The 26,696-nt window shown below is 43.6% G+C and overlaps 1 protein-coding gene and 1 long non-coding RNA gene across 7 annotated transcripts in view; both read left to right on the top strand.

The window, feature by feature from the left end:
* LOC309870558 overlaps positions 1 to 26,615 on the top strand; it is a 41,134-nt gene extending 14,519 nt beyond the window's left edge. Inside the window, exon 2 of the long non-coding RNA XR_014314705.1 lies at positions 26,357 to 26,615. This is a non-coding gene — a long non-coding RNA (uncharacterized lncRNA). The remainder of the gene's footprint in view (positions 1 to 26,356) is intronic.
* The window catches only part of CPM (carboxypeptidase M), a 105,208-nt gene that overhangs the window by 49,893 nt on the left and 28,619 nt on the right, over positions 1 to 26,696 (top strand). The gene's annotated exons all lie outside the window — the stretch shown is intronic.

Consider the following 26,696-nt stretch of genomic DNA (forward strand, 5'->3'; position numbering starts at 1 on the left):
AATAGGGAAAATATTTTGACTCCCGTAACTCTTCACTAAAATTGCAATATTTGTAGCCCCAAGGGAATTCTGTTTCCATAGGACATTCTGTTCTCTGTCCTTGGGAAAATGTTTAAAAAGGAGTGATAAAGGGTATTTGAGGATTAGTAATAAAGCTCTACACTTTACTATAATGCTTACTATGTGCTAGATACTTTCTTGTATGCACTGTTTTAAATCCTAATGTCAATATGGGAATTCAGTGGTGTTCTCTGCGTTTCACAGATGGGTAACTAAGGCTTTGAGAAAGATGACATGCCCAAGACACTTTAGCTAGTATGTGACAGGGCTGGGAATTCATACCCAGGTCTGTCAGAATTCAGAGACCCAGTTGTTCCAGTTTTCACATGGTCTGAAAAGCCTGGAGGCTCCTGTCAAGGTGACTTGAAATACTTCCGTGGGTAAGGAAACCAAAGACAGCTTGGGATGCCATTCCCTAATGCTGAGCAGCTCATCTTTAACTTTTTATTTTATTTTTATTTCTTTTTAAAGATTTTATTTATTTATTTGACAGAGAGAGAAAACAAGTAGGCAGAGAGGCAAGCCAGGGTGGGGTGGGGTGGGGAGGCAGGCTCCCTGCTGAACAAAGAGCCCCGGGGTGGGGCTCAATCCCAGGACCCTGAGATCATGACCTGAGCCAAAGGCAGAGGCTTAACCCACTGAGCCACCCAGGCGCCCCTCATCTTTAACTTTTTATATTGGATTTTTTAAAAAATTGGAATAAAGGTCACATGACTAGTGGTGGGTAGCATGAAAATTACTGCATCAACCATGATACCTTTGCCAAGATAGACTGAAGATGTGCCATCAGCAAGGCAATGTGCCAGGGTCTGTGGTACATGCGACGAAGTATCAATCCTGCCCTTTGGAACAGAGATGCCTTACAAAGGGTGTTCAGAGGCTTCTGAAACTGATCAAGACAAGATTGTATCCCATAGAGAATACTGAATATACTCTGTATATCAAACCAAATGCAGGAGGTTGTATAAATAAGAGTGTCTTGGTTGATCACCTTTGGTTTAGGCAAAAGATCTCAATCTTGACCCTCCCCATGCCCAAATCCTTGCTATGCTCTAGGGAGACACGGTCTAAGTATCTCAAAATGCTTGGAAACACTTAAACACCCCTCGTGGTTTGCCTGAGTCCAGCATCTCCCCCTCACCTCACAAATGACGTTCAGATTCACACGGGCGCAGCTGATGGACAAGGTGGGAGGGGAGAGAGCAGGGGATAGAACCTGGCCATCAGGAACTTTGAATCTTCTAGTGAGCACAGACTAAGATACCTTAGATGCTAAGGCTGTGGGATCCTGGGTAAGGACTGGGCATAAGATATCAAGCCACCTGATGGGCAGGACAGAGTTCTCTTAGCATCCTCATGTCTGGGAGGAGAAGATGGACATGCAGGATGTCAGCCTCCACCCCTCCCGAATGGTCTGTAAATGAGACAGTCCGGTCAGACAAGTAAGGGTGTCATTGCTGGTCACCGGGGGTCCCCGCTTGCTGGAGATGGAAGTGAGTTAAGGAAGGGAAACAGTAACCTTTCACACTCGGGAAATAAACAGAATCTGAGGTAGTCATACCCTGCTGCCTGCTCTGTAGACTGGCCACACTGGATGTCCTCTAAGGGATGTCTGGTGAGCTAGCATAAAGGTACAGTGCTGTCTAGTGAGAAATCCCTCATTTTTAAGGGGGAAACGCTAGGGAAATGGAGTGTTGTCCAGTTGGAGAAAGTAACTGTCCAGGTGTCCGAATTCCCAAAGATCTTTGGCTCCTGGGCACCATGGTGTGATCTCTTAGGTCATAAGTGATAAGTGAGAAGTTGAAAAATGCCTCTTCTCCCATTCACTCTTTTTTTTTTTTTAAGATTTTATTTATTTATTTGACAGAAAGAGACAGCGAGAAAAGTAACAAAAACGGGGAGTAAAAGAGGGAAGAGCAAGCTTCCCACTCAGCAGGGAGCTTCATGCCGAATTCGATCCCAGGCCCCTGAGATTATGTCCTGAGCCTTAACAACTGAGCCACCCAGGCGCCCGCATTCACTCTGTTTTATAGAGTCACTTTTAAAACAAGTTCCAATCTAGCAGTCATTATAAAAAATACATTCTTAAAGTAAGTGGTAGGGTGAAAATCAAGAGTTTAGCAAAGTAATCTTAATTTTAAAAATCTTAAGAAGAAAGAGATCTTGGTAACAGGTATTAAAATTGGGGATCTATCAGAATAGGGTGAAGTATCATTTTTATACCCAGATCTGTAAATACATAGATATTTGAAAAATGACAATAAGAGTTTAATAGTAGTTAAGCCTCTGTTATGCTCTTCAGTAATTGTGATTTTGAGCAAGATTCTTAATCTCTTTGGGCCTATTTCCTCTTTTGTAACATGGAAATAATAGTATTAACCTTATGGGTTGCTGAGGGTAAATGAATGAATAGATAGGAATGTTGGTTCAGGGTGTGACTGGCAGCTAAGAAATGCTGTGGAAGTACTCGCCACCATTGCTGTTACAGAAATTGAGACCTTGGGCAAGTGGGAAGCACGGCAGTGACACATGCTTTGGCGTTGAGAGCAGGTGAAGCCACCATTCACCGCGGGCGCCTTTGTGCTTTCCCTCATTGGGTTTTTGTAGCTCTGAGGTATATACCGGCTGACAGCTTTGGAGACTGACTTGCCAGTGGTTAAGTAACTTGCCCAGGGCCACAAAGTAAGTAGCTGGCAGATGCAGACCAGACCTCTCCCTCATGAGAGCCTGGCTTCCCTCACCCCTGCAGGTTTCAGCTGGCCTCACCCCTGCCAGCACACCTTGTGCCCTGGGCCCTGCAAGTTACAGCCTCCAAGCCAGACCCTCCTTTGACAGAAGAGGAATGTGAGGCTGTTGGATGAAGTGATTTGCCAAAGGTCCCCCTCTCATTAGACTGTGCAGTCCAGATGTGGAAACCAGATTTCATATGAAGGCTGTGTCTCTCTATGTAGAGCCCAGTTGCTTATGATGTGTCTGGCAGAAAAGAGTCAGGGTACTTTGTCAGGTACCAGGAGGCTGATCGCATTGGGATTTAGCATATGCATGCTCAGATATTGGATTACAGCCATCTTTTGCTTAATTGGCTGGTATTATACTTGACGTTATGAGTGAACATAGAATAATAAGGGATTTTTTTTGTTTTTCCACTTTTATATTTGCTTTAAAAATTTGCCTCTTTAAGAGGTTTAAAATCATGTTTCACAATAATGTAAATGATGTAGTAATCTTAGGAGAAGACCAACCCATATTTTCATCATTGACCCTCAGCTGATGAGAGCTTTCTGTTCAACAGAGAAACACATCGGCACAGAGTATGTATAAGGATATAGATTTGCAGCATTATTTATAACAGTAAAAAATGAAAATGAGAGTCCTTGAACTAATGCTTATTGGATTATATACATAAAATAATTAAAATGACAAATTTTATGTTTTACCACAATTAAAAAAAAAATGTAATGTGCCCAAACCATCAGATTGTACACATGATGTGGGTTAATTGAATGTGAATTATCTCAGTAAAGCTATTGAAGAATAAAGCCATATGTTTATCAATAGGGAACTGATTAGATTATGCTATACTCAGTCAATGAAATATTATATAAACTTTATAAAAAGAATGAAGTGGATTTATGTTTTTGATAGGGGAGATGTCCAGAATATTTTGTAAAGGAAAAAAAATTCACGTCCAAACTTTTTCCTATGCATTTATATATATGTACATGCCCATAGTTTTGTGGGTATCACTCCCTAAGTATTGTTATGCAACTTGCCTTTCTCACTTATGTGTGTTGGGGTTGGTACACATAGTATTTATTTTAGGTTCCCCCTGCTATCCAAAAATAGGGCGTTCCTTTGACACCTTTCCTTAGCCCAGTGGGGTAAAGAGAAGAAGCATTTACCATTAATTTATGTGGAAATTTTTTTTGAGTATTCACAGAACCAGAAAATACCTTCACTTAGGGTTTTCTGATACCTTAGGACACCTTTTTAACAGACACAGTTCTGTGGTGGCTTGATGCAGAGACGTTGATTGGTGGGTGGGTGGGGGTGTGTAAGGGGTGAGAGAAGGGGGGGGCTCCCGCTGCTGGTCCGGCTGCCTGCCTCTAACAGCTCTCTGCAAAAGAACCGGATACTGTTTTCTCTTTTTGACCTTTTTTCATAATAGCAAATACGCTACTTCAGATTTCTTTCAGTTAGCAAAAACAGGTATCAATGTAGGTCTTTCATTAAAACGGAGTGGAATAATACAAACTTTGAATAAGTGGGGAGTAATTGTACTTCACTGTCTTTAGCTGCGTCCTCCTATTCATGGTTTGATTTCCTCTGAGTTTATTTACCATTTCCATATTGATGAGTATTTAGGGTATTCCCAACTTTCAGACATCTCACAGTGTTATGACTGATACCCTTGAACAAGCACATGGACTCCATAATTCCGCAAGGTAGGCGTTGCTGAGTCAAAAGGTACGTCCATTTTTGGCTTGGGAGATACTGACAAATTGCCCTTCAGTAAGACAGATGATTTACATGCCAGCACCCCATGCATATGTTCATTTCCCCAATCCTAACCAACACTTTAAAACTTTTCCAATCCAAGTCAGTAAAAAAACAAAACAACAAAACCTCTTCCATTTTAAATTGCATTTTCGTGATTGAAAATGAGAATGAGCACGTTTTCACATTTATTTAACATTAAATGAACACTGAGCGACTGCAGTAGATGCTGGAGTCAGCAGTGAGCAAACATAAGCTTCTGCCCCCCTGAATTTACGTTCAAAGTTTACTGGCCATTTGTATTTCCTCGTGCACTTTGCCTCTTTTTCTGCTTATTTGTAGTCCTGAGATATTCTGGACATTCTTTGTGATCTCTGTGGCCAATATTTTCAGCCATGTGGCTTGTCTTTTATTGTTTAATATATACACAATAATACATATTTTCAATATTTTTTGCCTTATGCAAGTTTTTAATTTTTATGAAGTCATAGGCATCATCTTTTTCTTTATGCTTTTGTGTTTTATATCTCATTTTAAAATGAAATATAAATGAGATATACCCTAAGATCATAAAAGTAGTCTATACTTTTTTCAATATTTTTATAGCTTTAGTTTTACATTTGGCACCTGACTCCATCTGGAATCTATTCTTGTGAATGGAGTGTGTGTGGATAGATTTCACATCCTACATACAGTATGTATATTTTTGCATGTTCAAATTTTTTTAAAGTGTGTATGATTTCTGTAATATGAAGAAAGAAATAGGAAAGAAATATGAAGACTTTGAAAAGACTCTTAGGGGACACCTGGCTGCCTGGGTTGGTAGAGCATGTGATCTTGATCTTGGGGTCTCAGGGTCTTGGGGTTGTGAGTTCGTGCCCCACATTGGAATCAAAGATTACTTAAAAATCGAAAAACAGTGGGGGGAAAAAAAGACACTTAGGGAGTGGATGTCTGGAAGAGAAAGGGTAAAGTGATGGGAAAGAAGGCTGTGGCCTGTGGAATAAATTAGGTCATCATGGGTGTAGGGAGGGACAGAGGCAGAAGGATGAGCCCCTGGCTGACCTTGTGTCTTGGTTGCTCAGGAAATATACGAAACATCACAGCTTCAAAGATAAGCCAGAATGATTCAGAGATTGGATTCTTTGGTATTTCTAGTTGTAATGTAATAGGATTATTAATCCATCTTCTGGGACAAAAGTGACTTTGGGATAATATCCTATTTAAAAGTAACCTAACCTTGGGGGAAAAAAATAACCCCAGCTTGGATTAATGATTGACTTTATTTCCATTAATTCGGCTATCAGAGGTTCAAAGTGGACTACTAACTGGTAGGTATGTTAATTAACCCTTTTTAGAATAAAAAGAGTTTCTTCCAGAGAGTTTATTTTTTAAGGATTTTTTGTTTAATATATCTGGAAAGAATGCATATACAAAGACTTGAGATATGAGAAAGCATTGGTTCAACATTAGTGAATCTAGAAGAATTGGAATTTGGGGGGGGGGGCGCCTGGGTGGCTCAGTGGTTTGAGCCTCTGCCTTCAGCTCAGGTCATGGTCTTGGGGTCCTGAGATCAGGCCCCACATCAGGCTCCCTGCTCAGTGGGGGGCCTGCTTCCCGCTCTCTCTCTGCCTGCCTCTCTGCCTACTTGTGATCTCTCTCTCTCTCTCTGTCAAATAAATAAATAAAATATCTAAAAAAAAAAAAAGTGTTTATAAAAAAAAAAAAAGAATTGGAATTTGGGGAAGGTAGAAGAAATTACCTAACTTTCCAATTTTTAAAAATTCGAAACTGCAACCAAAATAAACAGATAAAATCCCATTAACATTTAAGAGTCTTCATAAGACTCTCTCCATGACTTTTATAAAATTAGGGAGCCTCAGCTGGCTGCTCTAGGATTCCTCAAATGCAGAGCAGAAATAAGGAGATTCCTGACTGGCCCCCATGTTGTTGAACACTCTCCCCACCCCACCAACTTTTTTTTTTTCTTTCTTTTTTCAGCTGGGTACAGTATACTTTACTGATAATACTTGACAAGGTAGGGCTCCCCAAGCCCCTCCCCTTCTTCAGGGGTTCTGAGATGGAAACAGTGGAGATCAGGAGATTCTCAGTGTTTGGGGGGATAAGTTGGGGCAGGGACTCCCCAGCCACTGAGGGGCTCTCTCTTCCTCTTGCTCTCACTGGGGCTTGCGGCCCGGGGGGCCCTTACTCTTTGGAGGCCATGCGGACCATAAGGTCCACCGCACCATTACTGTAGCCAAATTCATTGTTATACCAGGAAATGAGCTTGACACAATGGTCATTGAGAGCAATGCCAGCCCCAGCACTGAAGGTGGAAGAGTGGGTGTCGCTGTTAAAATCTCAGGAGACAACCTGGTCCTCAGTGTACCCCCAGGATGCCCTTGAGAAGGGCCGTGGATGCCTGCTTCACCACCTTCTTGAGGTCGTCATACTTGCCAGCTTTCTCTAGGTGGCAGGTCAGATCCACGACGGACACGTAGGGACACCCCCAACTTCCTAACGAAGCAGATCTCCACCTCAGAACTTGAAAGAGAGTGTTGTATGACTGAAATACAGGTAACGATTGAATAAGGCTTCCGCAGATGCTTCTTTAAAGAGGGCTGGAGTGGGAACCAGCCTGGGCCAATCCACTCAGAATCATCTCAGCAGCTTTCTTCTTTTGGCCTTTAGAAGCACACCGCCCTGCACCCGTGTGTGTTACACCAGCGAGCTGAGAGAGACCCGTCCATTCATCAAACACACTGCTGGCTGTGTGCCAGCCCCTGTTCCAAGTGCTTTTCGAAGCTTAGCTCTGTTAGTTGTTACTCCTAACAACCTGACAAGGTACGTTATAAGTCTTCTTGGACCTAGGAGGAAATTGAGACTCCAGGGACTTAAATTGGGTGCCCAGGGTCCCCCAAGAAGGAGCAGAAACACAGCCTGGGCCCAGGTAGTGTCCACTGGGTGAGCATAACCCCAGCTGGGGCCACCTGCACGTGGGCCATTTGAGCAAAGGCAGCAGTCCCAAGAGATCTGTGGGAGCGGAGCTGAGAAACCTGGGTTCCAAGTGTCTGTGTTCTCAGGCCGCCCCGGAAGGAGCCCCCTTGCAGTGAAACAGTGTGCTCTGTAGCACCCCTGAACCCCGGCGTAGCCCTCTGGCGTCCGTTACCCGGTGAGTTCTGTAGTTCCCAGCAGACTTCCGCCTCGTGGTAAAAAACAGAGACAAGGCCCCTCAGATAGAAGATGTGGCCCTTGCGTGCAGAGAGAAGTTCCCTTTATGCTTTCTTCTGGAAGGCAGCAGTTCTGTATTTGGTTTGCATTGCGATAAAACACTGTGCCACCCGGTGAATGAATGGTTTCCGTGGATACACAACAGATGCATGAACCCACAAGGGGGGACAGTGCCTGGAAGTTGACACAGACATGCTTCTAGGGCCCGAGCTACACAACTATGGGTTCAGCTTATACGATCCAGTTGTCTACATGTATATTGTATTTCACTAAGGAGTTTGGTTGGTTTGGTTTCTCTAATGGTGTGTATTTTTTTGGTTAGCTATGAGGTATTGTGGAAAATGCGAACTCCTGAACTTGTATCTAGAGATTCCCGTTCTGGGTGAGGCCCAAGAATTTCCAGTTCTAACAAAAACCCCAAATAAGTCTACTATAGGTAGTCTAGAGATATGCTTGGGCTTTTTGATTTTTTTTTTAAGATTTATTTTTATGTAATCGCTGCACTCTGTGTGGAGCTTGAACTCACAACCCTGAGATCAACAGTCGCATGCTCTGTCGACTGAACCAGCCAGGAACCCCTAGAGATGTGCTTATGAGAAACACAGCAGGGCTACCAACCCACTCTAGTCTGCTTTTGATCTGCTTAACTCTGGCCGTCAACAGCACTGTGTGAACAGAGCAAAAGAATTGTTTGGGAATGACTGAACTCACATTGTAGGATATATCTTACATGATTAAAAAAAAAAAAAATCCACAAAAATGTGCTACATAAAATTACCGTAGCAAGATTTCTCTGAATCCCTTTCGTGCCCATATGAGAGGTGTTCACAGATCCACCTGCATTTTAGTGGAAAGAGGATGAATGCCAGGCCTGGCGCCGATTCCACCAGAGTTTACCTCCCTTGGGTGGAAGTCATCCATACATGACTATCACCGTCCACATCCTCCACCTGTCATCTTCCCCTTCCATCCAAATGCAGAAGCCAGGGTAAAACCTGCGCCTCCCCAGCCTACCCCTCCCTCTGTCACACCATTCATACCCAGCTCACCCACCTCTGTGCCACAGGTGGAGGGCGGTTTGCACGGTATATCCTCGTTCGTCTTTCAGATGGCATCTAATGCTGAGTAACGGCTGGGCCCGTCTCCGGGTAGCTCCCTATTAGTAAATCTGGGGCTGGGCACTGCTGACTTTTGAGTGATGAGAAAACCCTAGCCAACCTCGCTGCCCGTCCTCTCAAGAGTCCGTCTCCTTTTGTCAGCCCACTCACTGGATCGAACGTGGTGAAGTGAGCTGGGCACGCAGCGTAGATACAGTCTTGGTCCACGAATTTTTTGGACTCAATTAAGGAAAGTAGAGGCACACGTCAGAAAAGATCAAGGCCGGCCACCATGTGGTGCAGATGATGAGTGCAGAGCTGTGACTGTTGCAGCAGGTGGGGGAGAAGCCAGGGCAACGTTGATCCATCGCGAGGGAATGTCTAATGTAGTCAAAAAGGGTCTCTGGAAAGGCGCTTTATAATTACTGAGACTTTCCCTCAGGCTCCTGTGTCACAGCCATGGAAATGTAGGTGCCTTTTGAGAGGCTTGACTTGCATCGTGCATTTATGGGCATGAAATCCATTCTAGGCCTTAGGACATGGCAGGTAGCCCACTTTTTCTTGGACCATGAGGAGCTCTGGGACTTTTTTTTAATAGGGCTTGTGCATGCAAGTTTATTTTTTTAAGTTTTTATTTTAACTCCAGTTAATTAGCATACAGTGTAATATTAGTTTCAGGCGTACAGTATAGTGATTCATCACTTCCTTATATCACCCAGTGCTCATCATGATAAGTGCCCTTCTTTTTAATAATTTTTTAATTTAAATTTTATTTATTTAAATTTTTATTTAAAAACTATTTTAAAAATTATTCAAAAATTTTTATTTAATTTTTATTTAAATTCAGTTTAATTAACATACAGTGTATTAGTAGTGATTCGTCCCATTACATCAAATGCCCTCTTACTACCCAGTTACCCCGGCCCGCCACCTTCCCTCCAGCAACCCTCCATTTGTCTCCTAGAGTTAAGAGTCTCTTATGGTTTGCCTCCCTCTCTGTTTTCATCTTATTTTATTTTTTCTTCCCTTCCACTACATTCATCTGTTTTGTTTCTTAAATTCCAACGAGTGAAATACTCTATTTGTCTTTCTCTAACTTATTTCGCTCAACATAATACCCTCTAGTTCCATCTACGTCATTGCAAAAGGCAAGATTTCATTCTTTTTGATGAATGAGTAACATTCCATTGTATCACTGTGTTTGTATCCTTGGGATAAATACCCAGGAGTGCAATTGCTGGGTTGTAGGGTAACTCTCTTTTTAACTTTTTGAGGAACCTCCGTGCTGTTTTCCAGAGTGGCTGCACCAGCCTGCATTCCCACCAACAGTGTAGGAAGGTTCCGCTTTCTCCGCATCTTCTCTAGCATCTATCGTTTCCTGACTTGTTCATTTTAGGCGTTCTGATCAGTGTGAGGTGGGGTCTCTTTGTGGTTTTGATTTGTCTTTCCCTGATGCCAAGTGATGGGGAGCATTATTTTTTGAGTCTATTAGGCCCACTCTTTCTCGAGAATAGATTTCCAGTGAGCAATGCGCTCTCCAGCCAAGCTGCCTCATATCCTTGTGAAACTGGTGGGACATGAATTGTCAAATATTTTATAAACTACCAAGGATCCAACGAAGGTGTGCTTAAATGGGCGAGAAGACTTGGATGGCTTCTTAGCTGTGGTATTTCCTCATCGCGCTCTTCAGAAATGGGCAGTTCTTAGCTCGCATTTCAAGGTGGGGGCTGACCTGAGATGGAAGCTTGATTATACAGTTTGGTAAAGCCGAAGAGGTGTGCCTGCGAGATCTGTGCGACCTTACCATAGTCCACACACTCTCGGGTCTACTCCCGCAGGCCGCTCGGAGCCCCGGACCCTCCGTGTGCTGCTGTAGGCATATCGAGTATGAGCTGCAGTTATGAGCACAGGGTGGCATCGGTGAGGCCACGCTCTTCAGCCTGGCAAAGCCTTGGGATCCACTGATTATAAATACACAGCCAGAGAAATAGCTGGGAAATGTATCAGCTTCCGATATAAATGCTGATTTCGCTGTGTGTGCATAGGCCTTCTTCGGAAATAACATTGACTTTGGTTTTGGGGGAGTGGGGAAAGGGTATAAACTTTTTTTTTTTTAAGTCAGGTGTACTTGGTGCACACTGTCGCCTGACATTAATGTCAGGTGCACAATATACTGACTCAGCAAGTCTGCATGTTCTGCTCACACAAGTGCAGCCACCGTCTGTCCCCATTTGATGCTGTCACAGTACCATTGACTGCATTCCCTCTGCTGTGCCTTTCATCCCCATGCCCAGTTCGTTCCATGGCTGGTGGCCTTTATCAGCAACCCCTTTGCACGTTTTCCCCATCCCCCCAACCTTGGCAATCATCAGTTCTCTGTATTTATAGGTCTATTTCTGTTTTTTGTTTGTTTAATCATCTGGTTTTTTAAAATTTTATTTCATTATTTTTTAATTTTTTAAAAGATTTTAAAAATTTGACAGAGAGAGAGAGACAGCAAGAGGGGGAACACAAGCAGAGGGAGCGGGAGAGAGAGAAGCAGGCCTCCCACCAATCAGGGAGCCTGATTTGGGGTTTGATCCCAGGACCGCCGGATCATGACCTAAGCCGAAGGCAGATGGTTATGGTTATGACTGAACCACTCAGGCACGCCTGTTTTGTTTTTTTAGATTCCACATATAAGTGAAATCATATGATAATTCTCTTTCTGTGACTTATTTCACTTAGTTTAATACTTTCTGGGTCCATCTATGTTTGTCACAATTGGCCAGATCACATTGTTTCTGACGGCTAAGCAACACACACACACACACACACACACACTCCACATCTTTTTTTTTTTTTTTTTTTAAGATTTTTATTTATTTATTTGGCAGAGAGATCACAAGTAGGCAGAGATGTAGGCAGGCAGAGAGGGAGGGGAAAGCATGCTCCCCGCTGAGCAGAGAGCTGGATGCAGGGCTCGATCCCAGGACCCTGAGATCATGACCTGAGCCGAAGACAGAGGCTTAGCCCACTGAGCCACCCAGGTGCCCCACATACTACATCTTCTTTATCCATTTATCTGTTAATGGATGCTTGGGTTGCTTCCGTATCTTAACTATTATAAATAGTACTGCAATAAATATAAAGCTGCATTTATCTTTTTGAATTAGCATGTTTTCTTTTGATAAATACCCCAGATGACATTGATTTTGAATGGTAAGCAGTTAGTTTCTCAAAGCTTTTGTAGACAGAAAAGAAAATAAACACATGACATTCCAGAAGGCATCTCTCATTGATGAGTCTGATGAGTTGAATGTCGCTATTGGAGAAGTGACTTGAGAGTTGCTTTTGTGTATGTGTACTGTATATGTGGCATATGAATAGGGTGTGTGCTTGTGTGTGTGGTATATTTGTATTGGGTGTAGTGTACTGTTGATGTAAGTGTGACATGTATGTGTTTCATATGTGGTGAGGGTACGGTATCCTTGTGGTTTTGTGTGGAGTAGATGTTCTGTGTGTGTATGTGGTGTATTTGTGGTTTGTGTGGGTATGTGTGTATTGTTGGTCTTCTGTGTGTCATGTGTGTTTTGTGTGTTACATGTGTAGTCTTTGCAGTGAGTGTGGTGTATGTGTGGTATAGAAGCATGTTGAATGTGTGAGGTGTGTGGTTATTGTGTTCCCATGTCATGTATGTGTGGTGCACGTGTGTTATGTATTTGCAGTGTGTGTTTTGTGGTGTGCTGTATATGGTGTTTGTTGTGTATGTAATGCATGTGTGGTGTGAATTGTGAATTGTGTGTGTGGTATATCAATGCACATACCACATACATCAAACACACACCACAATAATGTTCCTCAGACACACACCATGCCTACCTAACACCACATGTAAACCACACACTTACCTACACTACAATTACCACATATACATCACACATACAACACACAGAACTACAAAACACTCATGTACACACCACACATATAACCCACTCAACATGCATACACCACACATGTATATCACACACATAACACATATGACACAAAACCCACACATAGACCAAGCACACACACCTCACACATGTCACACATGTACCCTGCACTCACAACATAAACCACACACACAATAATCACACCACATATACAATATATACTCACCACACACACACACAAGTTGCTTTTTTAGGGTGGGGAGAGGGATGAGGAAGATGAACCCCTTGTTTGTTTTGGAATTAGATGCCTCAAGTTCTTCATCTTAAGGAAGGTAAACATGTATGGCATCTAAGATGGTAACAGAGAAAGTTTCTGTTTTACATTGGAAGAGCAGCGTAGAACAAACATTAGTCTCAGAGTGAAACAAACAAAAACACTTCAAATCCAAGGTATCCTCACCTGTTCCCTCACTAGCAAAATGAGGATAATACCTGCCTTACCTATCTCATGGGGTTTCTGCTGAGGGTTAAATAATATGATGAAGTGTATGAAAACACCTTGGTTATTGGCTAAAATATCAGTATTTTAAGCAAATAGGATTTCTTAAAATCTTTTGAGTTGTTCCTCAAACTCCATAGTTATTATGTAATTTAAATATGCTACTTCCTTTGTAATCCTAATCAAATTTTCAGTGAAACCCTGGAAAAGCCCAAAATGAATGGAAATTCTACTAAAGCGGCTCACTCTATAATGCCTCTCAGTGAGTGACCATCGTGAGTGGATCTGCTAAAAACACCACTGGGAATTGCTTTGAGCTTGGGAAATGTGTTGACAGTTTCTGAAAGTAGGCTGTTACAGTGGTGTGAATGCCTGGGCACTGGTTCTTTTTAAGTCAATGTTTATATTTGTATCCACTTTGCAACAATAGGGACAGCAAATTTAACATGCTGCTTTGCTAGAGAAATTAATTAGCACCAGCTGGGCTGCCTCCCTGGCCCAGTCCATGGAGCATGTCACTCTCCATTTCTGGGGTTGTGAGTTTGAGCCCTGTGTTGGGTGTTGAGATTACTTAAAAATAAAATCTTTATTTTTATTATTTTTAAAGACTTACTTATTTGAGAGAGAATGAGAGAGAGTTTGAGCAGGGGGAGGAGCAGCAGGAGAGGGACAAGCAGACTCCTCGCTGAGTGGGGAGCCCGATATGGGGCTTCATCTCAGGACCCCAAGATCATGACCCCAAATCAGATGCTTACCTGACTGAGTAAGGTAAGTGCCACCCAGGCACCTCCAAAATAAAATCTTCAAAAAAAGAAAAGAAATTAGCACCAGCTTATGGTTCTAGGCACAACCTAAAACTATAGTGTTCAAATATGCCCATATTCTTCTTGGTTGTATTAAAAATGAACAGAAACAATGTAAATAAATCTCAGAATCACTACTTCTTTGAAATGCTTGAGTGGGGCACCTGGGTGGCTCATTCGTTAAGCAGCTGCCTTTAGCTCAGGTCCTGATCCCAGAGTCCTGGGATCCAGCCCCGTGTTGGGCCCTCTGCTCATTGGGGAGCCTGCTTCTCCCTCTGCCTCTGCGGCTCCCCCTGTTTGTGTGCTTTCTTGAGCTCTCTCTGTGTCAAATAAATAAATAAATTATATATATATATATATATATATATATATATATATTTTTTTTTTTTTTTAAGTAAAAGTGTTTGAGTGATTATCATTAGCTTCTCAAGTTTGTTGACAGCAAATATATGCTGTGTTTTTTTGTTTGTTTTTTAAGGCTAAATTGAAAGGATCCATGAAGGTCACAGATGTGTGGTCCTGCACTGATGTGCATGGGGTAAAGCAGGGCTCCTCTGGAGTCTGTGTAGGGCTTGGTGACAGGCCCCTTCTTTCCCACACTTTGCTGCCCCTGGCCCTGCCCTGCCCCCACTCCAGAGTTTTGCTGCTCTGTTCCAACTAAAGCCTGAAGGGGAATAGTGACCACATTGAGGCCCAGAGAAGAATTCCAATCATTTACATTCCTATTTTCCCCTGATCCAAAGTCCGATCTTGGGGAACCAGTTGCCTAACACCCAAGCGTTACTGATTCTTTATTTTTATCTTGTGTTAGTCACTTGGCCTTCGCTGGCTTAATGACTTGGTGATCCGAAGGCTCAATGGTCACATAAATCATATGATTTAAAAATATTTTTGTGGTTTATTTTCTGGTTGTAGTAAAAACAAAGAGACGTTTGTCCTTTAGTTAACATTTACATTTATGTTGGGATGATTTCTCTTTCTCTCTTTTTTTTTTTTTTTTTTTTTTTTTTTTTTTTTTAAAGATTTATTTATTTGACAGAGAGAAATCACAAGTAGACAGAGAGGCAGCCAGAGAGAGAGAGAGAGGGAAGCAAGCTCCCTGCTGAGCAGAGAGCTCGATGCGGGACCCGATCCCAGGACCCTGAGATCATGACCTGAGCCGAAGGCAGCGGCTTAATCCACTGAGCCACCCAGGCGCCCCGATTTCTCTTTCTCTTTATCCATAGTGCTTTGCTCTGAGATAATTGACAGTAATTTCCTGGGAGGATAGTCCCATGTTTTCACCGGGAAGAGGCAGCCAGTGAGTTTCTCACCTCCAGGCCTCCGTTCCCTTCCTCATGGTCTCACCTTTCAGGTGAACAGCTCTGACCTTTTTTGGTCCTGAGTCTCACCTCTATAAGCTGCAGAAGCCAGTGGATCAGGCCATGATTTTTTTACCTTTGCCTTTTTTGAAACCTCCCTTCCCCCAGCTTTTTATTTTGAAATATTTCGAACTTATAGGAAAATTGCAGAAATAGTAAAAGAAACATTCCCACAGTCTTCATGTAGAACCCCAGTTGTTAGTCTTTTGCCACATTTGCTTTGTCTCTCTGAGCTCCACTGCTGAACTATTAGAGATGCTGAGTGACCTGCCACATCCTCCCTGAATGCTTGAGCATGCGTCACCGAAAACTGACCTCATCCCGCCTTGCCACAGCACGCCATTATTGAACCAAGAAAAATACTACTCAGTGAACAACCCATTCCATTTTAAAGTTCTCCAGTGATCCCAAGAATGCCTTTTTTTTTTTTTTTAAGAGAGGCAAGCCAAGAAACACTTTTTTTTTTTTTTTTTTTTTTTTTTGGACAGACAGAGATCACAAGTAGGCAGAGAGGCAGGCAGAGAGAGAGAGAGGAGGAAGCAGGCTCCCCGCAGAGCAGAGAGCCCGATGTGGGGCTCGATCCCAGGACCCTGCGATCATGACCTGAGCCAAAGGCAGTGGCTTAAGCCACTGAGCCACCCAGGCGCCCCCCAAGAATGCCTTTTTATAACTTTTTTGTTTTTTCTTAGAATCCAGTCCGGGCTCACATGTTGCATCTAGTGTTCATGTCTCTTTAGTCTCATAACCTGGGACCGTCCCCCGCCCTCTTGTTGACATTGCCTCGCTCATAATCGAACCAGGTTTATGTCACTGACTGACACCTTAATGAACAAATTCCTTATCTATAAGCTCTTGGCTTGTGCTCTTTCAGGGGTGAGTTGGAGACCCTCCAGACTAGAAATCCTAGAAATCTTAATGTGGTTTCTAGCCTGGAGATCGGTAAAGTCTGTGCTATGGTTTCAATCACTTTGACAGTAAGCAGTGTCAGAAAATGTGGAAGACGTGTTTCTGGTGAATGGTTCACAGTTAGCTAAGGTGACTGGTTTCCTGCCCTGCCCTCTGGCCCTTGTGTCTGCAGTCTCCAGGCTCAACCCTATCCTCGAGCTTCTCGTCCTGGGAATTCTGAATGAGATTCAGGGCCTGGACTTAAAAACTCGCTGGGTGTCTGGTGATAAGAATGTTTGTGACTGTTTTTTTACTAACAGATTTTGAAAGACATGTTTTCTCAAGATAGGCCCTTCTACTTTCTGGGTTCATACTTCTATTTTTTTCTTTTTCTTTTTCTTTTTTTCTTTTTTTTTTTTTAAACTTATGTGGGTGTTGGTCTTTCTGAGCTGATCTGATCCACAGATCTTCTGGAACATATATTGCTGCTGACTCCTGGCAGAAAGTCTCTATCCGTATGTTATGGATACTTTGATTTGAACATTTTCTTTAATTGTGCCACTGCTGCCTCATCGGCTAGAGCCTAAAGTTAGTCATCGGCCAGTTCTGTGCACTTGAGGCCCTCAGACAGACGTGTGCTTACCGTGTTTCCAGCACTGTTCTTCAAGCCCGGGGCGGGTTAAATGAGACAGCAGCCCCGTGAGGTGTGGGTACTCTTCATCCCGTAACGAAGATGACAGAATGGATTCAGCTTGAGAGATGAGGCAACTTGCCCAATAACACATGGCTAATAAGTGGCAGAACTGGGGGTTAAAGATTCTAGAACCTGCGTCAGTACATAAAGTGCCACTGCAGGGATACTGAGTATCTTTTAAGAAATCCCAGATGCTGGGCACCTGGGTGGCTCTGCCAGTTAAATGTCTGCCTTCGGCTCAGGTTATGACCCCGGGGTTCTGGGATCAAGTTCCGGGCTGTGTGGAGCTCCCTGCTTATTGGGGAGTCGGCTCTCCCTCTGCCCCTCCCCTCTGCTCATGCTCTCTCTCTTTCAGGTAAATAAATAGAAAAAAATCCAAGATGCTCTTTTGAGGTAGGTGGTATGCCCCTAAAATACTAGTTTTTTTTTTTTTAAGATTTTATTTATTTATTTGACAGACAGAGATTACACGTAGGCAGAGAAGCACGCAGAGAGAGAGGAAGGGAAGCAGGCCCCCTGCTGAGCAGAGAGCCCGACGTGGGACTTGATCCCAGGACCTCGAGATCATGACCTGAGCCGAAGGCAGCAGCTCAACCCACTGAGCCAGCCAGGCGCCCCTAAAATACTGGTTTTGATGTACTTACTAAACTGTTGATCCTTGGTGAGATTTAAATCTCAGTACCTCTGTTAATCCCGCCAGTTCATCAGATGCCCTGGTTTTTGGTCTATTTGAACTAGAAGTCCTAGTCCTAGAAGGAACCTCCTCTCATGGACAACCTCAGGGCTCCTCCTGTTGTCAGGAGTGCCATCGCCTTCTGTCTGGACTCTGAGCCGCTTCACTCTCAGATGAAAGCCTTTCAGAGCACAGGCGCAGGAAGTGGGGATGATGGAAGGAAAAAGTTCAATCCTCCCAAGTATCTTATGAGGAAACTAGTAAATCAATTGCCATTCTTCCTTACCACTAAAAGATGAGTTCCTAGGGTAACAAATATGCAGTAAGGATAAGCCAGCCTCCAGCACACGGTCTTTTTCTGGGCCAAGTGAATCTGAATTGACCTCATCACAAATCACAGCTCTGTGACACCTACAGGAACTCATAGAAATAAAAACAACTGGGGAGAAAGAACTAGAACATGGACATTGAAGTGAATGCTCCTGACCATGAAAGAGAGCTCTCAGATGCACAACCAATGTGTAGTGCAAGCTGTAATTATTGCATCTTTTCATTTTTTTAAAAAGATTTTATTTATTTATTTGAGAGAGAATGAATGAGAGAGAGCATGAGAGAGGAGAAGGTCAGAGGGAAAAGCAGACTCCCCATGGAGCTGGGAACCCCATGCGGGACTCTATCCTGGAAGTCCGGGATCATGACCTGAGCCGAAGGCTGTCGCTTAACTAACTGAGCCACCCAGGCACCCTATTGCATCTTTTCAAACAAGATTGAAGAAACCTCTTTAAGTGCTGTTTGCATTTTAAGATAATACTCAGTTTCGCTCCCGTGATTGCTGCACGGCTCTTCGAAAGAATGTTCGGGTGATGTTTGGTCCCGAGGGACCAAAAAGGAAGTTCTCAGCTTTTTATAGTATGAGGCCTCTGGAGATTTTCACTTTGGGGATGTAAAAACAAGTTTCCTCCCACTATATTAAAGGGGGGGGGGGGACTAGACAGGAACATAGAGAAATTATGGTGGTTGGGATATGAGAATGATGGCTAGTTCTTAAAACTCAATTTTTTAAAACTTCATATACTTTATAGCTTTAAAACTAAAATTCTTAGGGAAAGGGGGAACAGATTCATCAGCCTCTGACCTGGGAATAGAGGGGGAAGATCAGAGAAGGTAGACTTGCCAGAGCAGAAAGGCAGAGGAATTTCCTAGAATCCTCTTGTTTGGATTGCTGGTTAATGATTAATGAGACAAACTGCTGTGCTTCTCTGGGAGTCATGACTAGTTTTGCAATTAAAAAAAAAAATTAAGTTTTGATCAGGAAGGGATGCTGTACTTTGTCAAATGCTTTTTCAGCATCTATTGAGAGTATTATATGGTTCTTGTTCTTTCTTTTATTGATGTGTTGTATCACATTGACTGATTTGCGGATGTTGAACCAACCTTGCAGCTCTGGAATAAATCCCACTTGGTCGTGGTGAATAATCTTTTTAATGTACTGTTGAATCCTATTGGCTAGTATTTTGTTGAGTATTTTCGCATCTGTGTTCATCAAGGATATTGGTCTATAGCTCTCTTTTTTGGTGGGATCCTTGTCTGGTTTTGGGATCAAGGTGATGCTGGCCTCATAAAATGAGTTTGGAAGTTTTCCTTCCATTTCTATTTTTTGGAACAGTTTCAGGAGAATAGGAATTAGTTCTTCTTTAAATGTTTGGTAGAATTCCCCCGGGAAGCCGTCTGGCCCTGGGCTTTTGTTTGTTTGGAGATTTTTAATGACTGTTTCAATCTCCTTACAGGTTATGGGTCTGTTCAGGCTTTCTATTTCTTCCTGGTTCAGTTGTGGTAGTTTATATGTTTCTAGGAATGCATCCATTTCTTCCAGATTGTCAAATTTGTTGGCGTAGAGTTGCTCATAGTATGTTCTTTGCGACAACATGGATGGAACTAGAGCGTATCATGCTTAGCGAAATAAGTCAAGCAGAGAAAGACAACTATCATATGATCTCCCTGATATGGGGAAGTGGTGATGCAACATGGGGGCTTAAGTGGGTAGGAGAAGAATAAATGAAACAAGATGGGATTGGGAGGGAGACAAACCATAAGTGACTCTTAATCTCACAAAACAAACTGAGGGTTGCTGGGGGGAGGGGGTTTGGGAGAAGGGGGTGGGATTATGGACATTGGGGAGGGTATGTGCTTTGGTGAGTGCTGTGAAGTGTGTAAACCTGGTGACTCACAGACCTGTATCCCTGGGGATAAAAATATATGTTTATAAAAAATAAAAAATTAATAAAGACTAAAAAAAAAAAATTAAAAAAAAATTTATCCCAACTCAATGCATCTTCAAAATTTTCCTTTCCGTTTATCGATTAAAAAAGGGAATATCTCTCAGCAATCAGAGGAATCCCTGATTTGGAAACTGAATCTCTAACACCCTCTACCACCCCACTCACCTGTTCAGGAAGATATACAACGGAACCTAATATCCACCTTGCCCCAATATCATTTCAGAACACTAGTGCTGTGCATGAGGACAAATGTGTACGCATATGAGAGCCCATCCCCCCATAATGTTGGAATAATCCAACACAAAGCCAGATATTTGGTTTGGATATCTGCACCCCATGGTAATACTCCAAGAAGGTCCATCTACTCTAGAATTGCAATCTAGAAAATTTGATCCTTTCCAGATCCTACCCAAATAGTACTTTGTAGACTAGATGTGCTTTTCCATAATACTGGAAAACACCATCTAGGCTCTGGACCAGGGGTGACCCCAGCTCCAGCTGGACTTCCTCAATTATTAATTTATCTAGTTATCCATCATTCGTCCATCTTCTCTGTATGTGCCAGGCACTATAAGAGATTCTGTAAGCACAGTGATACACCCTTGCTTGCAGGAAAACCTGCGGTTTCAAAGTATTAGAAGAGGGGCTGAAGAAGTACGCTGAAGGTTGCAGAGGGAGAGTAACTCAGGCTGGCAAGGGATGGCACCAAGGGAAGAGAGGGTAAGAAAAGTGTTGGATGGAAGGAGGCTCTTGGCTGAGCCTCAAGAAGGCCAGTGGAAGTTGGCCGCTTTGCACAAGTGGACAGAGAACTCTCCGTGCGGAAGGAATGGCATGCAGTAAAGGTAGAGGCGGATGGTGGGCTCCTTCGGGGTCTACACATCATCAAGAATGGCTGGAGCCTGGTGTATGGGATTGTGGCTGGGGCTGGCTGCTGAGTCAGGGAGTGGACAGACCATGAGAGGTCCGCTGTGCCATGCTGAGGGGCTTGGGTTCTGCCTTAATGCTGTGGGGAGCTACTGCAGGATATGCCATGGCGCCATGGGATTTGATTCATGTTTGATTAACCTCCCAAATAATGGAAGGTTTATAAGACACTGTGCTTCATTTGGACTTTTTTCCCCCTCAAATGAAAGTGATGTCAGAAATCAGAGAGTCAGGGGCACCTGGCTGGCTCGGTCAGTAGAGCCTGAGACTCTTGATCGCAGGGTTGTACGTTTGATCCTCATGTGGGGAGTAGAAATAAAAAAATAAACTATGACATTCCAAAATATTTTTTAAAATAGGAAATTAGTGTTTTTCAGGCCAGGATAAGCAGCGATTTTTACAATTGTTTCAGCTGACTAAATGCCAGACTCCAGCTAGGCATCCAATACCTATTTATTGAATGAATAAATGGCCAAATGAAAGGCTAAGCCTCCGTCCAGGCTAGTAGCTTTCACAGTGAAGATGAGTCTGATTTTTGTCAAGTCCATACCAGGATTTATAAAGGAGTCCGGTTGCCTCCAGGAACACAGGGTCTGTCCAGGCTGCGGCCGCTGGCTATTTACAGGCTGCTGTTCTCGGCTTAGTCTCCTGGCCATGGGCTAGCCAAGCCTCAGCTGTCCCGTTCCTGGCTCCCAAGGTCAGGCAGGCTTGTGTTCCAACAGGTAACTGGGCTACTGCTCTTCCTGCCTGGGTTTTACTGCATCCTTAAAGCACCTCCTCTGTTCGCCTGGCTTGAGACTGCCCCGCTTGGATTCCACAGGACAAGTATTCAGGTCCCTCTGTGTTCCATTTTTCTCTATTCCTGTTCCAGTCTGCACTTCTAGAACCCTTAAGTATTATTTCAGATCTGGAATCGTATCTGTGCACGTACAAATACTATTTGATGATGCAGGCGGATAAAATGAGAGTATCCAGGGAAAAAATTTGAAGAGCTAGGCTTTGCCGATGATGTCTTACTATGGTATAACTTTTTTTTACGAGCACACACATTGGGGAGGAGGGGGTGGGGGTTGAGAGGGAGAGAGAATAAAGGTTTTATTTATTTGATTTGACAGAGAGCCCAAGCAGGCGGAGTGGCAAGCAGAGGGAGAAGGAGAAGCAGGCTCCCTGCTGAGCAGGGAGACTGAGGTGGGGCTTGATCCCAAAACCCTGGGATCATGACCTGAGCTGAAGGCAGATGCTTAACAACTGAGCCACTCAGGTGCCGCTGATCGATTGATTTTAGAGTGCATGTGCATGAGCCGGGGAGGGGGAGGGCAGTGTGCAGAGGGAGAAATTGAGAAGCAGACTCTTGAGTAGTTTTAAAACAAAGTGTTTAAACTTTCCTCACCTCTGGTCATCCCCACAAAATCTTAGGGTTCTGGGAGCCCCTGTCTGGAAAAAAAATACTGGTTATCAACAATAAGAATGAAGAAGAGTCAGTGGAGAGAAGGATTGTTTGGGGTGGGTGGGTCACGGAGAGCATATCAGACAGGAGAAGCTAAACTCTACCACAGAAATTTTAATACCCCAAATCTCCAGCTCTTGTTACAGCAATTTTTAAACTTCAGTGCGTGTGAGGATCCCTTGGGTTCTTACTGAAACAGAGACCACTGGTCCTCACTCAGTCCCCTATTCAGCACGTCTAGGGTAGAGCCCGAGAAAGTGCATATTTCACGAGCTCACAGGTGACGCTGATGTTGCTGGTCCCGAGACCACACTTGGAGAACCATGGCCTTCTGAGGTTACCTAAGACTGTGCCCACCTGGCTGCAAGGGGCATCCTCGTGCCTCCCTCCCAGAGGCAGTTGTCGGGGTTAAGTGAGTACACAGGGATGCTGTGAGCTCTGAATGATGCTACTATGTGGGCATGGCCAGTCAGGAAACATTTGCTCATGCTTTTTGTACGTGTTTGTTTGCTACTTGTGTGTGTGTGTGGGTGTGGTTTTTGTAATGAGCCATCCGTCAGGATCCTCTTTTCCTCCACTTCAAAGCCAGAGGCCATGTGAACTTGGAGGTCGAGTGTTTAAGTGCTGTACTGTGTTCGACTTGCCCATTATTTAATGTAGGGCTAAACTCCACATGCTGAGTTCTCTGTGTGTGTGTGTGTGGTAATGGGAACGTGCACAAGTGAAATTAAAGGTGTGGTGTCAGATCTTTGACTCATCCGCAGGGAAGGAGGAAGGAACTCATCAGCCTTACCACAGCCTTGCCCAAGGAGCGGTTATTCCCGCTTATATATGAAGACGCTCGGGCAAGCTCTCTCAGGCTCTGCCTTAGCTCCAGGGGTGATCGTAGGGATACGCAGAGCCCTGTGGAGTCTGGGAAATGAGCAGCTGATTCATCCCTCTGGATACCAGAGCTTCGCGGATCAAACAGTACAAACAAGCCTCATGGAAAACTGGAACGTGTTTCATCATTAAGCAGCTGCGCTCCGGTGACCAGACCACCAAGGCAGAGTCTGGAACCCTCAGCAGAGAGAGCCTGACAGGGAGACTAGCCCTCGAGTTGGGGCTCCTGTCCTAGCTCCACTGGTCCTCGCCAGCTGGTACCTGGTTCCTTTTCTTGGTGTGAACCATGGCAACACAACATTGAGAGGACTGCCTGGGAACATTTCCCCCAGGGTGACACTGGCTCTGGCCCACCTAGTACTTCCGGGAAGATAAAGGCAACCTGGCATCATCAGAAGAATACAAATTCTCAAATCAGACAGACCTGGGTGCGGACCCTGGGTCTGCCGCTCCAATCGGTTTCCGCAGCACTGAGTGGCGGGTCGCGCCCGTCCCATGGAGGTGTTGTGCAGGTCACATACAGATGTGTGGAGGCTGGGGTCTGGTGCAGAGGACGTGTACTTTGTGAATGATAGGGTTTGGTGGCATAGATTTGAAAAACTGGAAAGATAGGGAAGTGGGAAAAAAGTGTTTTGATTTCATTGCCCTATCAAACACTTCTCACTCCAAGTGCGTCACTGTAGACTCCTGAAGACCCATCTGACCCATCTGAAATACATCTGTTGATTTCAGGCTTTATGTGCTGTGGGGCGGTCTTCTTGCGTGGTACTCTTTAAATGAACAGTCGTTTTTACATGGCTGTAATTAATATAATTTTGTCTTCTGATTTTGAAATTCTGTTATTTTGGTGGGTATGCTGGAGTTCACATAAAACTAGTTTTGGACATCTAACAAAAGAGCGGTGGTTGAACCAGTGGTAATATATTCAAATAGTAAAAAAATAAGCATCCGTTAAAAAATATATAAAGGTATATTTGTTAATATAGACATGTACTCATGATTATATGTAAAATGAGACGATTTTACTTAAAAACCAAGGACCTTCCAGATCTATCTGGATGTTTACCGCCTCAGCCTCAGCCAGCTTTCAAAGTTTAATATGCCTCAGAATCACCAAGGCTGCCTGTTAAATGCAGTTTTGAACTTCACCCCTAGAGTTCGATTTAGCAGCTGGGGCTCAGGGGTTGGCATTTTTCCAAGGATCCAGGTGATTCTGATGTGGGCACAACACTTCTCCCATTCCTACCTGTTGAAGCTTTACTTACTTTTCTGCATTTTGCCATCAGCTTTTTCCTGAACTCCTAAAGTATTTCCTGACATGTTTTGCCTGCTTTCTTGTGTTTGGATTTTTGTGAATCTTTCTAAATTTTGTAAAGCTTTTCCTGATCTTCTGAGCAAACCCAGTTGGGCACCTGTGTCACGTCCCTGGGATTTGTGTCAAAGTCCAAGTTCCTGAACATAATATAGATACTAAAATATTTGGAATCCAGGTTTCATTTACTTTGTAGTGAAGAGAAAGAGGCTAAGCATTTCAGAACTCTTCAGCACACCTGCTATTAGGGGGGAATGAGGTGCCTGGGTGGCTCAGTGAGTTAAGCCTCTGCCTTTGGCTCAGGTCATAATCTCAGGGTCCTGGAATCAACCCCCACATCGGGCTCTCTGCTCAGCAGGGAGCTGCCCCCATCTCTCTGCCTGCCTTGTGGTCTCTCTCTCTCTCTGTCAAATAAATACATAAAAAGCTTTAAAAAGGGGGTGGGGAATAAGAGTAGCCTTTCCAACCTTGATAGGGAAAAAAAAATCTTGTTTAAATACCCTGACCTTGGCAATCATACTGTGGAAAGTAAATTTTGTCCTTTCTGCATTTACTTTGGTCTAAGCCAGAGATGGCCAGTGTTTGTTGGAAAGAGAGGTTAAAAGCCTTCAAGAACCTTGTCATTCCAGAAGTATTGCATGAATATCTTCTAGGATTATTGGTTGGTTTTCAGTCTCAAAGTTCATGCCATTGAGGTATTTCAAGGTAAATTTTCTCATTGCAGTTCCTTTAGGGGCCATTCATGCTAAAACTGAAACTGAATTGCACATAAAGTGCTTCTTTTCTTAGGTTTTATTGGTCTCCCTCTTTCCTTAAGCCAATTAGGATCGGATCTCCATGTCAGGTTTTGTTGTCTTAGGTCCTAGCCTTGTATAACAGGCCAGCTGTTGCAAATCTGTTCTTATACAGTTACAACAGTTGTTAAGTATTATGTCCAGATGATATTGAATTTCCCCCCTTGCCTGTGAGGGGACTAAATTATATTCTGTACACATCTGTGATTATTTTTACCTTAAAAGCATTAATAGCTACAAAAAAAACATTCTGTAGAAGGAAACCTAAAGAGCCAGGTTTTTTAGCTTGTTCAGAGAAAGTTCTTCCTTGGGGCACTGGGGTGGTTCCATTGGTTAAGCTTCTGACTCTTGATCTCAGCTCAGGTAATGGTATCAGTGTTGTGTTCAAGCCCCATGGTTTTTGGTGGTGGTGGCGGTGCTTTTCCTTTTAAGATTTTATTTATTTATTTTACAGAGACACAGCAAGAGAGGGAACACAAGCAGGGGGAGTGGGAGAGGGAGAAATAGGCTTCCTGCTGAGCAGTGAGCCTGACATGGGGCTAAATCCCAGGACCCTGGGATCATGACCTGAGCGGAAGGCAGATGCTTAACCCCCTGAGCCACGCAGGTGCCCCTGTTGTTGTTTTTTAAAGTAGGCTCCACACCCAGCCTTAAAAACAAAAAAACAAAAACAAAACTTGGCTCACATGAAAATGTTAACTTCGTAGAATTGAAATTCCAGATGACCCAAGAAATCCTACTGGGGGACAGAAAGTTCTGGATAATGAAATGGTTCTGATGGGAAATCACGGGATGGATTATACTTGTCCACATGGCAGACTTAGAATCATTCTTCCAAACTCCGTTCAGAAGTCATCTGTAAAGCTTTTCATGATCTCCATCCTTGGAAAGAATGAACCATTTCTTTTATTCTGCATGTACAACCGTACCTTACATACACTTCTGTGGCCGTGTGTGTCACCGTCTAGTGCAATTATATGTTTGCACATTGCTGTTCTCACTAGATCAGAAGCTCCCTGGGTGTGGAGAGTATAACTTATACCTGTGTCGTCTGATCACACGTCTCAGTGGCTGGAAGGAGTCATACTAACTGGGTGAACATATGAGTGAATGAAGACTCCGCTCTATCTAGTCCGGTCAGATAAACGGCATTTTGTGGCTGTTTCTGAGACCCCCTGCGTTTACAAAATTTAAAGCATCACCCTCTCATGAAACATGTACGTAAAATACTGTTACAATAAATGGAGACTGGATGGTGGAAAAGCAGGCTGGGTATCTGTTTCTTCCTGGATTTCTCATGGCAACTGAGAGTTCCTCAGCCTGTGGGACCCCTGATTTAAGGGA

The sequence above is a fragment of the Mustela nivalis genome (genome assembly GCF_964662115.1).
Source record: "Mustela nivalis genome assembly, chromosome: 7".
In the NCBI taxonomy this organism is placed as follows: domain Eukaryota; kingdom Metazoa; phylum Chordata; class Mammalia; order Carnivora; family Mustelidae; genus Mustela; species Mustela nivalis.